Here is a 15,624-nt window from a genome sequence, read left to right as displayed (position 1 = left end):
GAACCACCCATGCAGCCAGTGTATGTATGACAGTTGCAGGAGTGCAGGAAAAATTTGTACAGTGGGGGTGCTCAGGGCCATGCAACCAAACCGTAAACCCTGTATATGAGAGAAACCACTTCAAACCAGGGGGTGTGGCACTGGCAAGTGCCCCAGCACCTCTGGACACGTGTATTAGACGTGAAAAATTAGCCTTACATCACCTATGTGAGCAGCGTCCACACGTGCCAAGAGCCATCTGGATAGACAGGAGGAGAGGAATGAGGGGTCACACTGGGTCTGGTCCCAGCAAGGGCATAACATGCCACCTCCTGCCCTCCCCCCAACACTACTTCTCAGGAGCGAGACCCCCTCCGCCGCTGTGTATTTGCACGCCGGGTCCCTCCGTGCTCCTCACCTCCCCCCTTACGCAGCCCCCGCTCCCTCTTGCCGACAACCCTCCCGCGGACCCTCTTTCACACCGAGGCTCCTCACGGTCGCGCGCTCTTAGCCCCCCGCGGCGGGGAGCTCAGGGCAGCGGCTTCGCCGTGGCTAGTGCGCATGCTCCCACCTCTCGCGCATGCTCTGTAACAACAAGGAGGAAAATCTAAACGGCGGCAGCCGCCGCCATATTGCGTAGCTGTCAGCGGCGCTTTGCGCGTCTCCTGCTTTGACCCACCAGTGAACAGCCCAGGGCGGCCCCCAGCGACTGTTGCCCGGCCGCGGAGGGGCTTGCGCGGGGGCCCGGCCACAGCGGACCACCGAGCGCGCATCGGAGACCCGGTGGGAGCGAGTCCCCCGGCAGAGCCCCGCGCCGGGGAGCGGAGCTGCAGGTGAGGGGGACGTGGGGAAGAACTGGGGAGGGGGTTGGTGTCTGCGCCCTGCCGGACCCGCCGCTTACCAGGCCGCATTCGGCCCGCCCCATCTCCGCTGCTTCTAGCCAGCCTGGGGCCGGGGTCTCGGGAGCGAGTAGCTGTCAGAGCCCGTTATCAGATGACCGGGGGCTGCCTGCCTGGTCCTTCCTCCCCCCTTCCCCGGGGTTGTCCGGCTCGTGTTCCCCTCGGGCCTGTGTGTCTGTGCCCCCTCCCCCCCCGGCTGCTCTGTGTCCCTCCCCCCCGTGGCCCCTCAGGGCCGCGTGTGTCCCCCCGCGGCCCCGCCCCCAGCGCTGTGTCCTCCCCCGCGCGCCCCCGCCGCGTAATTCCTCTAGAGCCCTGTGTCCCTCTCCCCCCGGGCTGTGTCCCTCCCTGCCACCGCCACGCTGCTCGCCCCCCTCTCCCGCCGCTGCTGTCGCTTCACCCTGTGCTCCTCTCGGCCCCCTTCTACACTGGGCGGTCCGCCCCCAGCCTCCTCTCTGCCCGCTCCCTTCGGAGACTGCGGGAAGGGGCCGGCCGGTTATGGGGAGAAGGGGTTTGGGGGTCTGCGACGGGGCTCAAGCCGCTGCGAGGCGGGATGGGAGTTGATGCTTTTCTTCTACTAACTCCGTCTCGTCCGCTGCCGTCTAATCTTGGTTCTCGGTTCCCGGAGCCGACGCATAAACCCGACTTGCTCAAAGCCCTACGTTGCGGGGAGGGGGTTGAACGAAAGTGCAACTCGGTAAGGCCCCTCGGCTACTTGTTGCAACGAGGACGATACTTTGTAACACATTCCTCAGGTCAGAAACAAAACACCCACCCACCCCTCTGCCCTCTGCAGCCCAGGAGCAGGAGGCGGCCGCGGTACCAGCCCGACGAGGATTGCTGAGAGGTTTGCGGGCGCGTCAGGTTCAGCTACATTCCCGCGCCGCCTCCAGGGCTTTTTGAGAGTTGGGGGGAGCTTTGAATTTGTAAATCGCTCCAGCTTGAAACTAGAGCTCACTCCTCAGTTTGAAAATAAAAGTTGAAAGTGACTTAGTCCGTAAAGACAGGTTTCAGAGTAACAGCCGTGTTAGTCTGTATTCGCAAAAAGAAAAGGAGTACTTGTGGCACCTTAGAGACTAACCAATTTATTTGAGCATGAGCTTTCGTGAGCTCCAGCTCACTTCATCGGATGCATACCATGGAAACTGCAGCAGACTTTATATACACACAGAGAACATGAAACAATACCTCCTCCCACCCCACTGTCCTGCTGGTAATAGCTTATCTAAAGTGATCATCAAGTTGGCCCATTTCCAGCACAAATCCAGGTTTTCTCACCCTCCACCCCCCCACACACAAACTCACTCTCCTGCTGGTAATAGCCCATCCAAAGTGACAACTCTCTACACAATGTGCATGATGATCAAGTTGGGCCATTTCCTGCACAAATCCAGGTTCTCTCACCCCCTCACCCCCTTCCAAAAAACACACACACAAACTCACTATGAAGCATCTGTTGCTATTGTTTACAACAAATGTACATTTTATAATCTCTAAATACTGATCTACATAATGGTTGCAACAGCCTGAGCCATTGTACATTATGTTAAGTTGGATAAATGTCTGATACAGATAATGCAAATCTTTGTTTTCAAACTCACCATTAAAAACTAGCTAAGTCAAGGAAATTTTAAAGCATGAAAATATATTTCTTAGCTAGATAATTCCCTTGCCCTTGTTGGTTTTATCAGCCTGGATGTTTAAAATACCACTTTGTCTTAGTGCTGATGTAACTGATTACACTAATTTTATTTAACAAAGTGTGAAGTTGCATTTGTCAGACTATATCGTACTGATGGAGGATTTGATATTACTAGATTCATAGATTCATAGATATTTAGGTCAGAAGGGACCATTATGATCATCTAGTCTGACCTCCTGCACAACGCAGGCCACAGAATTTCACCCACCACTCCTACAAAAAAAACCTCACACCTATATCTGTGCTATTGAAGTCCTCAAATTGTAGTTTAAAGACCTCAAGGAGCAGAGAATCCTCCAGCAAGTGACCCGTGCCCCATGCTACAGAGGAAGGCGAAAAACCTCCAGGGCCTCTTCCAATCTGCCCTGGAGGAAAATTCCTTCCCGACCCCAAATATGGCGATCAGCTAAACCCTGAGCATATGGGCAAGATTCATCAGCCAGATACTACAGAAAATTCTTTCCCAGGTAACTTGGATCTTACCCCATCTAAAACCCATCACAGGCCATGTACTTACAGTACATGTTTGTTGACAGCCGTTTATTAGTGTGAATCAACAAGTGCAGGGATGGGAGACAAAGTCCTGAGGTGTAATGCTGTGTAGCTTTAGGCAAGTCCAGTTCACCTTGCTATGCCTCATTTTCTGTATTGATCAGTTGCAGGTATTTGCCTCCCTACCTGTGTCACAGGAATGCAGTATATGTATTCAAAGTGCTACATAAGGGCAGATCCATAAAGGGGCTTAGACTCAGTCTTGTAATGTCCAACATTCAGGTGCCCTATTGCCTAATGGAATTCATAGCCCCACATTAGGTATACAGACTCCCCTATACAATGCCTGGGGAGAGGTGTCTAAGAATGGGATCCAAAAAAAGGGGCAAGCTGAGCAGCGAGCCACCTAAGCTAGCCAGTAGACAGTGCTAGGTCGAGGGAAGTCATAGAATCATAGAATATCAGGGTTGGAAGGGACCTCAGGAGGTCATCTAGTCCAACCCCCTGCTCAAAAGCAGGACCCATACCCAATTAAATCATCCCAGCCAGGGCTTTGTCAAGCCTGACCTTAAAAACTTCTAAGGAAGGAGATTCCACCACCTCCCTAGGCAACGCATTCCAGTGTTTCACCACCCTCCTAGTGAAAAAGTTTTTCCTAATATCCAACCTGAACCTCCCCCACTGCAACTTGAGACCATTACTCCTTGTCCTGTCCTCTTCCACCACTGAGAATAGTCTAGAACCATCCTCTCTGGAACTACCTCTCAGGTAGTTGAAAGCAGCTATCAAATCCCCCCTCATTCTTCTCTTCTGCAGACTAAACAATCCCAGCTCCCTCAGCCTCTCCTCATAAGTCATGTGTTCCAGACCCCTAATCATTTTTGTTGCCCTTCGCTGGACTCTCTCCAGTTTATCCACATCCTTCTTGTAGTGTGGTGCCCAACACTGGACACAGTACTCCAGATGAGGCCTCACCAATGTCGAATAGAGGGGGACGATCACGTCCCTCGATCTGCTCGCTATGCCCCTGCTTATACGTCCCAAAATGCCATTGGCCTTCTTGGCAACAAGGGCACACTGCTGGCTCATATCCAGCTTCTTGTCCACTGTCACCCTTATGTCCTTTTCTGCAGAACTGCTGCCTAGCCATTCGGTCCCTAGTCTGTAGCTGTGTCTTCTTCTGTCAACTTACCTAGCTGCCATCTCTTGGGGAGGTGGGTTACCTACGCCGACAGCATAGGTAGCATAGCATTTTAAGTGTAGACAAGCCCTAAGACCTTTCTTACAAAAAAACAAGGTGGAGGTGCTCCCCCCCCCTTAAATTTTTAGCCTGACTGATAGAGCACTCACCTTGGGTAGTGATTGGCATGGGCTTGAACTTGGGACTCCCATGTTTTAGGTGAGTCCCCAAACCACTGGTTTATAGTTGTTCTTCTCACTCTTTCCAGAGAGTGTTTGTTTATAAGAAGTGGAACCATTTAAACAGGAGAGGTTGAGAGGGAACAGCCCCAGAATATCTTTAGCCCTAACTTCTGAGCTAAATCTTCTGAAAGGTGGAGACAAGGGTTTAAATTCCTGCTCCACATCTGACAGAGGGAGGAATTGAATCTGGGATTCCCACATCCTGAGTGAGTGCTCTAACCACTAGGCTAAAACATACAAAGGGGACACCACCTCCACTTCTGGCATTTTGTACAGGGCATGATCTATTAGGAAGCCACTGAGCATGTCTATCAGATCAGGCCACACAGGTGAGATAGGCAGGGCATTGCATAGTTTGAGGATTCTGCTGGAGTTTAGGTGTGAGTTAGATGCCTGGTTGCCTGGACTGCGGTGGTGGTGTGTATGCCCAGTGGCAGATTTTTAGGGGTCTATAGGATTTTATCGGTTGATACTTAAGTATTTACAGGGTAAAGCAGCAGCTGAGCAGGGGCTTTGGGGATCTAAATTTTGGACTTGGACACCTAAATCCCTTTCGGGGATTTAGCCCTAAATGCCAAATGTAACCATCAGTCCTTAAATCGTACAATTGGTGCTATATATGAAATAGAAAATATGCAGTGTAAGCATGACCAGTGTGGAGCTGAGAATTGAGAATTGCCGGGTCTGGACATAAGTTAGACCTGCTGAGATAATCATGGCTGATAAACAGAGCACTGCAGCCAAGGCCCAGTCTGAGAGTGGGAGAACTGTTTGATTCCACCCTGAGACAGAGGTGACAGCTAGAGGCATGAGACAGACCTCAAGAGGTTACACTCAGAGAGACCAGGATGGGGTCAGAGGTGCAGTCCACCCGGTAACTGTGACAGTAAGCAGTATTTCTTTGGGAATGAAGTAAATGAGGTTTCTTTAGATATACAGTCTGACACCTAGACATTTTTAATGACATGATCTTTTACTGTTCCCCAAGATTTTTTTGTTTGTGTGCAGGGATGGCATCTGCTGATTGGGATGAGGAGAGTCTAGCCTAGTGATCAGAGTGGGTGTCAGGCCAAGTGGTCTGATCAGGCATTGGCAACCAAGCAGTAGGGTCAATAGTCAGAGGTCAAAGCCGAGGGCAGGAACTGGATGCCAGAGTCAAGGGTCAAGCCCAGAGTCAGTAATCAGAAGCCAAAGCCAGTGTTCAAACTTGAGTGAGCAGGAGAGCAGACAAGGAGGGATTCAAGGCAGTGTCAGGACAGAAGCAAGACTGGGTGCAAGGCAAGGGCAGCAGGAACAGGGTAACACAAGTACAGGCACAGTGGTGTGCATGAGCATACAGCAGACAATGAATTACTGCTACTGCTGGTGGCTTAAGAGCTGGCTTGCTGCCTCGTACAGCCAATCAGGCGGTGTGGCCAATCAGGCACTCTGCTGCAGACCAGCTGTACTGATGACGCTACCTGGAGATTAGTTCTGCTACAGGCCTTAGTTCCTGACAGTACTGTCCCTTGAGAGTGCCATCTAGAGACCTTGGGGCCTGGTTTCTCAGGGTAAGTATGGTGAAAGATGCACAGGAGATTCAGGCTGTACCCATCCCAGTCATTTAGATATTGTAGTTTCTCTCAGACCTGACTAGAATCTGCTGAACCACATATTCTTCTTGGCCCTGAATATTTATCTGTGGAGGAGGGGGAGTAGTATGGAGTGGGAAGGGATTCTTGATTAATGGCTTTAGAAGAGAGACATGGAAGGCTGAGTGAATCTTGAAGGAATCTGTTAGCTGTAACTTGAATGTAACCTGGTTAATCTGTTTTGTAATCTGGAAAGGTACTAGATACTTATTTTCCAGATTCATGGGGGGGCAAGTTGATCACAGATTCTGGGTGAACAGCCACACCTTATTCCCTGTCGTGAAGCCAGGTTTTGCTGGTGGGACGACTGGGCATACTTGTATGTAGGTTGCTTTGGTGCCTTCTAACTGCCTCTAGAGTTCTTGGTGTACCTGCTGTATGTGGGCTGTGAGTTTGGTAACAACAGGCATCCAGAGATTGCCTCCAAACAATCAATGAGCATGAAGATGGAAACCATAGATAGTAAAGAAAGGTGTTTTCTTGGTGGATGCATGTGTGGCATTTGTTTTAAGAAAATTCAGCATGACAGATCAAGGAAAGCCAATCATCCTGATGATAGTTTAGGAAGCATATGTACAGGACGCAACAGAGGTGCGTATGGCAGACCACCAAAAGTCCCTGGAAACTAGGTCTTGGGTCTTAGAATGGCGGATGTGGTTTGCTAGGGGAGCATTGTGGCAGGGTTGTCGGACGTGAAGCCAGGTGGCCCCTTTGGGGGCACACGTGCATTCCTCATGGTATAGACTTCTGTCCTGCAACATGAAGCCTGCAGCCGTCTGGTCCTTTTTGGGATCTCAGGCTTGATGAGTTTGGATGGCAAAGAGATCTCTAGATAACTGAGAGTGGATGGAGGATAACAGGTCGTGGGCTGTGATGCCAGAAATGAAGTTTGAGGGCTTGAGAATCATGGACATAGTCTCCTCACCAGGTTTGTAGTACTCATTCTTTTGGGACTATGCTTCTGCTTTCCTTGTTCCTGGCTGGTAGGTGACCCCAAACTTGAATTGCACAAGAAGAGGGATCAGCATGTCTTCTGCTGATTCAGGTTCCTGGCCGTTTTTAGGTATTACAAGTTTTTATGATGTCAGAACTTGGAGTGGAGCCTAGGACCTTCCAGAAGATCATGCCATTCTGCGTAGGCTGCTTTGATATCCAGCAATTCTTTGTCCGGGTTGTCATAATTCATCTCAGCAGGAGTGAGTTTTCATAAGTAAAAAGCACATTGATGAATTCAATCATCGGGAGCAGTAGGTTGAGCAAGAACTGTCCCTAGTGCAAAGTTTGGAGTGTCTGCAAATTTCTGTTTCAAATTATCAAAGGCAGCTTGTGCTTCTGAGGACCATGAGAACCAAATCCCTTTCACAGCTTTGCTGTGAGAGGACTGGTGAGCACAGAAAATCCTGGGATAAATCATCTATAAAAATCAGCAAATTCCAAGAAGCATTGGATTCCGCAGACATCCTTCGATGCCACCTGATCTGTGATGGTCATCACTTTGCAGGGGTCCACTGCCAGTCCCTTGGATGTATCATCTCACCCAAGAAATTTAAGGTCAAACTTGCATTTCTCCAGCTTGGCATATAGATGATTCAGAAGTAGTCTTTCAATAACGCTACACACCTGCTGGTCATGAAAAGCTGGGTCTTTGCAGAAAATCAAAATATCAACAAGGTTGATAATGACAAAGTGGTCCAGCATATCTCAAAATATATCGTTCAGCACTCTTTCAACACTTTATGAAGCGTTGCATAGGCCAATCAGCATGACTAGATATTCATGGTGGCTGTGTCAAGTATGAAAAGTGGTCATCCACTCGTCTCCTTCATATACGCGCACCAGGTTATAAGCCCCACACAGATTTAACTTTGTGAAAATACAGACTGTGCCTAGCCAGTCTAAGAGCTCGTTGATAATAGGGAGCAGGTAGCGGTTTCATACGGTCACCTTGTTCAAGGTCAGATAGACAATACACGGCTGCAGAGAGCCATCCTGCTTCTTGACAAAAAAGATTGGTGCAAACGTTGGGGATGTGAATGGGTAAATGAAACCCTTCTGAAGATCCTCCTGCATGTACAGGTGGAGAACCTGAAATGTGGGTTCGGAGAGGGCACCTCTCCATGTCAAAAACATCTGCAAAGTCTCTGTATTTGTGGGTGATCTTGGTCACAGCAGGAGAAGCTGTGAGGACACTGAGGGTCGGGGGTCTTCCAGTGGCTGACGTGAATTGCAGAGCAATTCTTGATGCCTGAGACACTGGATAGTTGACAATACCAGCGAATGTGGGGGTCATGGTTTGTAAGCCAGGGCATACCTAAGATGATGGGAGCCTGAGGGCCTGGATTAATCCAAACTGAAGGTTTTTCTGGTGCCCCTGGAGGATAACTGTTTCTGCAGGTCTGGTGGGTTACTGGTCCTAAGGAAAGAAGAGGCCCATAAATAGTCTTGACCAGATCTGGTGAGTCCTTGCATTTGGTTGGAAACACATGGATCTTAGGAAAGTTCAAGTCCATAAAGTTACTTGAGGCCCCCGGGTTGACTAAGGCACCTAGATGGATCTTGGCGCTTACCAGTAGTCAAATCAATACAGGTGTTTAGAGTTGCATTGCAAACTGACTTGGGGGTCCTGGTGTGCTCACTATGGCCTGTGGGGAATGAGCGAGGGTGTAGTAGGAACAGGAACTGATACTGGTTCAGAACCCCCCAACACTTGTTATGATTTCTGTCAAATTCGTTAGGCGAAGGAATCTTTGGCTCCAGGAAGAGCTGGGTAGGAGGAGCCAACAGAGAAACCTGCACCTGCAGGACCACATTCTGTGATTGAAGGATGGGTACTTGCACCTGCAGGTTTCTGGACGGTATCTGCCAGTTCCATTGGGACCTTAGTAGGGTCCATGCTTAAGGACACCTGGCTATAATTTTAGGAGTTGCTCAATCTGTCAGACAACTGGTACAAGAGCAATCTAGACTAGTGATTGGAGCAGGTATCAGGAACCAAGGACTAGGGTCAGAACTGGAGTTGGTAGTTGGAAGCAAGAGCTGAGAGTCAAACCAGAGCCAAGGGTTAAGCCAGAGTCAGAAACTAAAGGTCGAACTGGAGGGTCGTTGCAGGAATGGTGGGTTTCAAAGCAGCGGCAGGACAGAGGCAAGCCTGAGTTCAAGACAGGGGAAGCAAGAACAAGATAGTGCAAGAGCAGGTGCAGTGGTGGGCATAAGCATCGAGCAGCCAGCAATGCTTAAGAGCTACTGGCTTAAGAGCTGGTCTGCTGGCCCTGTACTGATGAGGATGTCTGGATATTAGCTCTGCTGTAGGCCCTGATTGCTGACATATCGTGGTGGAAGTTGTTCAAGGCATTACTTTTTTGTATTGTACATTTTAAGCACAGAAAAATTGTCTTGCTATCATCTTGGGTTGAAGGTGTGTGGGTGCATGAAGGGGAGGCATTTCAAGACTGTTTGTATAAACTAAAGTATTGTCTGATTGCCACAAGATTTTTGGAAAAACTTCTGATTATTGGAAGGATGCATATGTATCTTAATATAGTCTCTCTTGCAGGCTGAATGAGTATACTTTATATACAAAAAGAAAAGGAGTACTAGTGGCACCTTAGAGACTAACCAATTTATTTGAGCATAAGCTTTCGTGAGCTACACTGAATGCATCCGATGAAGTGAGCTGTAGCTCACGAAAGCTTATGCTCAAATAAATTGGTTAGTCTCTAAGGTGCCACTAGTACTCTTTTTCTTTTTGCGAATACAGACTAACACGGCTGCTACTCTGAAACCTGACTTTATATATGTTTCTCTCCAAGCATCTTATTCCTTATCAGTATTGTACTGCTGCTTAATTTTATCGTCAGTAAGCTCAGGAGTATGAATTTTGTTTCATGATCCAAAACTACTGTTCTCCTTTACAGAGGCCTGGGCTACACTGGGGGGGAGGGGTTCGAACTAAGATACACAACTTCAGCTACACTATTCGCGTAGCTGAAGTCGAAGTATCTTAGTTCGACTTACCTGGCTGTCGTCATGGTGGTGAGTTGACTGCGGGAGCTCCCCCGTCGACTCCGTTTACTCCACTTGTCGAGGTGGCGTACGGGTGCCAATTCGGGGATCGATTTATCGCGTCTGGACAAGATGCGATAAATCGATCCCCGATAGATCGATCACTACCCGCCGATCCGGTGGGTAGTGAAGACGTAGCCTTAGAATCTAATTGATCATTTCATGAAGTGAGTCCAAGTTGTTTGTTTTTTCATTTCTGTCACGATATCCTATAGTATAGGGGGAAAACAAACCATGCATTGGCCTTAGTCTAAAGTGCTAGGACTAAAGGGGTAATGAGTGTTCTATACTAACATATTATGATTTAAGAAACCTAACCCATAATATATAGAGATGGATAGAATTGTTATAATGCAGATTAATATTCAGATACTTACCATGACTTCAATCCAAGCATAAAATAAAGTATTTCTAAAAGACTAAACTGCTATTTGGAAAGGAAAATAATCAGGTCTGAAATGAAATGTATCCAATTTTACAACTTTTGTTGTTATCCCTTTAAAAATAGTGTTGGCAATGAACATTATATCACTTCATATTGAAATGTGAACATTTAGATCAGTCATCTTTGTCAATTTCTACATTTATTTTAAATATTGGCTCTTATATAAGACAAATATATTGTGAGGTTATGTTGCTTTTTGTTCTGCTGTGAAATTTTCAAAAGTTGTAGCTACTCTAAACAAAACAAAACAAAAAAAAAACCCAAATTAACATGGGGTAACTGGTTAACCTTACTAAAATAAACTTTATGCAAAATACATAACACGGCTGTTTAAAAAAAAAAACCAACCAAACAAAAAACCCCCAGAAAATTACACATAAAGCTAAATTGCATTAATGTTCTGCTACCATTATAGTTAATTAGTATGGACTACTTTATTGGTAAGTGGAAATTTATGTTATACCTTCCAGTAACATTAGCTGTTGGTCAGAAGACACACATTTTCAAATTCTTTCAATGTATATACTTAACTACATACAGCACTTAATCTTTTAACGCATAAGAATCTTAATGGTACTGTTGTAATTATGTATCTTGCATAAAAGTCAGCAACCTTACTCCAAAAAGGGTTTTTGTTTGGGAATTTCTATTTAAAAAAAAAAAAAATTAGAAACTTAAGAGTGACAAAGCTTAATCTGTCTTCATCCACGTTTTAAAGCCAGGAAAGCTACTCTTAATTGTTTTAAATGAAATCAAAAGTTTTTGGTTCAGTTGCATACAGTCCCTTGTCACCAACTAGGTGTATGTGTTAATTATTACCTGGCTGCAGCTTGGACATCCAGGCACTTCTTGTGAGTTCCCTTACATAAGTCTCCTCTTTGGTTCTCTGATACCATGAGCTGTTGCATGGCCCACTTTTCTCCACATCTCTGGAACAGACATGAATTGTGAATATCTACAGACCTCCTAAAATCTACAATAGAGGAACTCCTCTGCTGGGATTCAGGAAGCGTGCTATTAGGGAGCCCTTGGCCTTTGCATTTTAGAAGGTGCATTACTGGGGAAGATGATTGCCCTGCTGGACTAATAAGCTTAATTGGAGCAGTGAATCTTCTCCTGCAGAAAGTTAAGGCCACTTAGGCAGGCATCCAACTGTTCTTCAGTCTTTCTAGGGTATGTCTATACTGTAATTAAAAATCTGTGGCTGGCCCACGCTGACTTGCTCAGGCTAAGGGGTTGTTTAATTGTGGTGTAGACATTTGGGTTCAGGCTGGAGCCTCAGTCCTGGGACCATCCCCCCTTGCAGGGTCCCAGAGCTCAGGCTGCCACCTGAGCCCAAACTTCTACACCACAATTAAATAGCCCCTTAGCATGAGCTCTTTAGCCCGAGTCAGCTGGCACATGCCAGCCATGGGTGTTTAATTGCAGTGTAGACATACCCATAAATTCCAAGGCCAGAAGAGACCATTGTGATCTAGTCTGACCTTCTGTATAACACAAGCCATAGAACTTCCCCAAAATAATTCTAGAGCATGTCTTTTAGAATAACATCCAATCTTGATTTCAAAATTTCCAGTGATAGAGAATTTACCATGACCCTTGGTAAACCATTCCAATGGTTAATTACCCTTATTGTTAAAAATTTACACTTTATTTCCAGTCTAAATTTGTCTAGCTTCAAGTTCCAACTATTTAATCCTGTTATACCTTTCTCTGATACATTGAAGAGCCCATTATTAAATATTTGTTCCCCATGTAGATACCTAGAGATGGTAATCAAGTCTCCCCGTAACCTTCTCTTTGTTAAACTAAATAGGTAAAGCTCAATGAGTCCCTCACAATAAGGCATGTTATCTAATCTTCCAAGCAGGCATCCTATTCAAGTCTCCCACTTCTTCTTTCCCCAGGCTTTTACTGTGTATATAAAAGTTTCCTTTGGAAACTAGCTGCTGCATAAAGTATGTGATGACAGAATTTGGCATCAAGCATTTTATATGCTGCCATTTTACAAAGAAACCTTTATTCGTCAGCTTTTGATAAATACATTTTTTGTTGGCTACAGTAGGAACTTTGATACATGCTAATAACTTAAAATCTGACCGAGTTGTAATTAGACGTCCTTTCTTAATCAAGAGCCTGCATTCTTGGAGAATTCTCAGATGGTTGATTTTGTGATGTAGACACAGCTGACAATTTTGACAGTTTTGCAGAAGGTCCAAATGACTGGTGTAGAGTATGGTTTTGAAGGACTGAAGGATTAGTCACGGAGCATGAACTATCCCTTCATCTTAAAGGTGCCTCTTTCAAGTCAAGATTGAGAAACGTAGATGATGAGCCTTTTTTGGATTAAGGTAATGAATAGTTTGCGAAGTGCAGGAAATCCAAATAGATAATAATTTGGCCTCTTCTGACCCTTCTCAAGGATTTTGCAATTCAGTGTGACATGGATGTTTAGAGAACTTATAAGCAAGTACATGGAATTAATGAATTGTTCCAAAGCCTAAACATTTCAGTTTTATCAAATAAAATACTTATTTACACTAAATGTGATATTTTTGGAAACAGTTGGAGTAGAAATCCCCTTTTGCCATCTAATATGCTGTATGGCACTGATGCTAAATTTTCTTTGTCCAAATATTTGCATGGTATTTGCTTTATTGGAACAATAATTAGTGTCAGTAATTGGACAGGATGCACTTTATTGAACAACTGCTTATTTGATCACTCTAACACAATTTTAAAGCATAAATATTTCTTAATATTTTACTCAGTTATGAGATCATGGAGTTCGGGTGTCTACGTGTGGGATGGGGAGACTTGGAGATAGAGCAGTGTTTAGAGCCCTTGGCCAATTCCTTGGGGAATCTGGTGTGGAAACACTTAGCCTGAGTGTGGAAAACCCCTCCACTTTGGGTGATTGGGGGAAAGGGGATGATTCTCTTAGGGCTGTGTTGCCAGGCTCCAGGAGAAGGAGCCTGGTGCTTCCTGGAGCTTGAACAGACACACATGGGCAAAAAGGCTGCATGTCTCTGAGCAAGCGCTGAAGTCCCCTGCTGCTCTTGTTCTCAGTGGATCCTTTGAGATGTTCCTGGGGAGCTCATTGCATTTCAAAGATTAAGTCCCCTACCCGGTTTCTGAAGGAATAACATGTCAGCAACTCTGTAACGTTATAGTCTTTTCCTTCTGGCCCATTCCTGTAATAACGTCGGGGTGAAAGTAAGGAGGTACAGGCTGATAGGGCATACTGGTAAAAGGTAGCCACCAGTACCAGCCACTACCGCCTTACTTAAAAGCGCTGCTGCAGCAGCGCTTTAATGTCGCTGTCGCTTTTGCACGTCCCGTCGGCGGCCCTGCTGGGTCCCTAGTGGCAGGGCCGCCGACAGGGGAACGCAAAAGGGGCAGCACTTTATTGTCGCTGCCCCTTTTGCTCCTCCCCTCCCCCCGTAAGGCTGCCAACAGTGGGGAGGGGAGAAAAAGGAGCAGCTTCCCTGGGGCCGGTGATTTAAAAGGGCCTAGGGCTGTGGCCACTGCTGCCACAGCAGCGGCCAGAGCTCCAGGCCCTTTAAATCACCACAGGAGCCCTGGGCGGCATGGGCCAAGCAGCGTGGAAGGGTTGGCTGGGGGACGCTAACCCCCCAGCCCCGCCCCTTCCGGGGGGTGGGAGAGCAGGGAAGAGAGCTGGCCCCCGGAACTGGTAAGTTTTAAATGTTACTTTCACCCCTGAATAACTTCCATGAGAAGTGATGATCTGATCCCAAGTTGTTTTGTTTTTAAATGTAAAATAAAATACCAGCTAACTACATCATCATGTAGTGTGTGTATGTGCCTTCTTTCTTCCATTATTATGATGGTAATTAGCAAAGGTTAATTGAAACATTTTATGAACATGTTAAAGGAAGAAATGGTCTGATATCAGATCTTATAAAAATGAATGTCTAGGTACATGGCCCTTGCCACAGTATCTGAGTTTTACATAGCATTATAATATCGTGGTTATATTACACAGTTACAGAACCACATCTAATTTATTATAGCATTCTATTAAAATGTGGTAATAAATCAGTGGGTTTTCTCATGACTTGTGTTGGATTCAAAATCTTTACAAAGGTATGACCCTCATTAAATGTGTAAACATTAATCCAGATCTGTCTTCTTTGTTTTAAGAGAAGGAATTAATACAAAGATTACTTACATGTGGTGCGGTCAGCCAAACATTTCCAGGAAAATATTACTATGACTTACAAAGTACAGGAACCATTAGGGAAGTGCTTAACTCACTTTGGAAAATGAACTCCTAAGTCATTTAGGCATTTTTGAAAATGTTACCCTGAGGCAAGATCTACGCTAGAAGCATTTTTACTGGTAGAGCTATGCGATTACAGCAATACTGGCAATCCGCTGATAGTGTTGTGGATTAATTTGTACTGGCAAAACTATACTTTTGTAAGTATAGCTTGTTGCAGCCTGCCCCTCTCCTCCAAATGAAATAAGCTGTATGGACAAAAGCACAGTTTTCTGGTATAATTGCATCTACACTAGGGGCTTAATGGTGGTTAGAGATCACATCTCTTCACGCCCCTGATTAACATAGTTATGCTATCAAAAGTTTGTATTGTAGACCTGGTCTCAGTCTCTAATGAAATTTGAAAGAGAAATTTACAATGTAATACAAAGAGTCATTGCAGCCCTCCACAGTTTTGTGAAGATATTGAAGCAGATAAAAAAGATTTTAGAAATATTTAATCAAAGTTCTCTTAAGCATATTGTTGACAAAGTTGATTTCAATCTCTGTTGAAGGTATCAAATTTAAAGAAAAACTGCAATGACTAGTTTTGTGACTTTAGATGTTTGCAGTATACTATTTAAAGAAGAAATGCGTAAAAGAGTTTAACACTGTTTGCCTTTGTCACTTGTGTACTCTGCACAGTTAACCAGGTTCAAAAGCTCTGTGGGGTAGGGACTGTCATTAACCTACAGTTTCCAGCTAGCACAGTG

General features: G+C 45.8%; 1 protein-coding gene across 1 annotated transcript in view; it reads left to right on the top strand.

Moving 5' to 3' along the window:
• Nucleotides 1-590: 590 nt before the first annotated feature.
• Nucleotides 591-15,624, top strand: part of RDX (radixin) — a 93,823-nt gene continuing 78,789 nt past the window's right edge. The window contains exon 1 of the mRNA XM_077808999.1: nucleotides 591-812. The gene's annotated coding sequence lies outside the window, so the exon portion shown is untranslated. The remainder of the gene's footprint in view (nucleotides 813-15,624) is intronic.

This window comes from Eretmochelys imbricata, chromosome 1 (assembly GCF_965152235.1).
Source record: "Eretmochelys imbricata isolate rEreImb1 chromosome 1, rEreImb1.hap1, whole genome shotgun sequence".
Taxonomy (NCBI): domain Eukaryota; kingdom Metazoa; phylum Chordata; order Testudines; family Cheloniidae; genus Eretmochelys; species Eretmochelys imbricata.
This window is presented reverse-complemented; position numbering and strand designations above follow the sequence as displayed.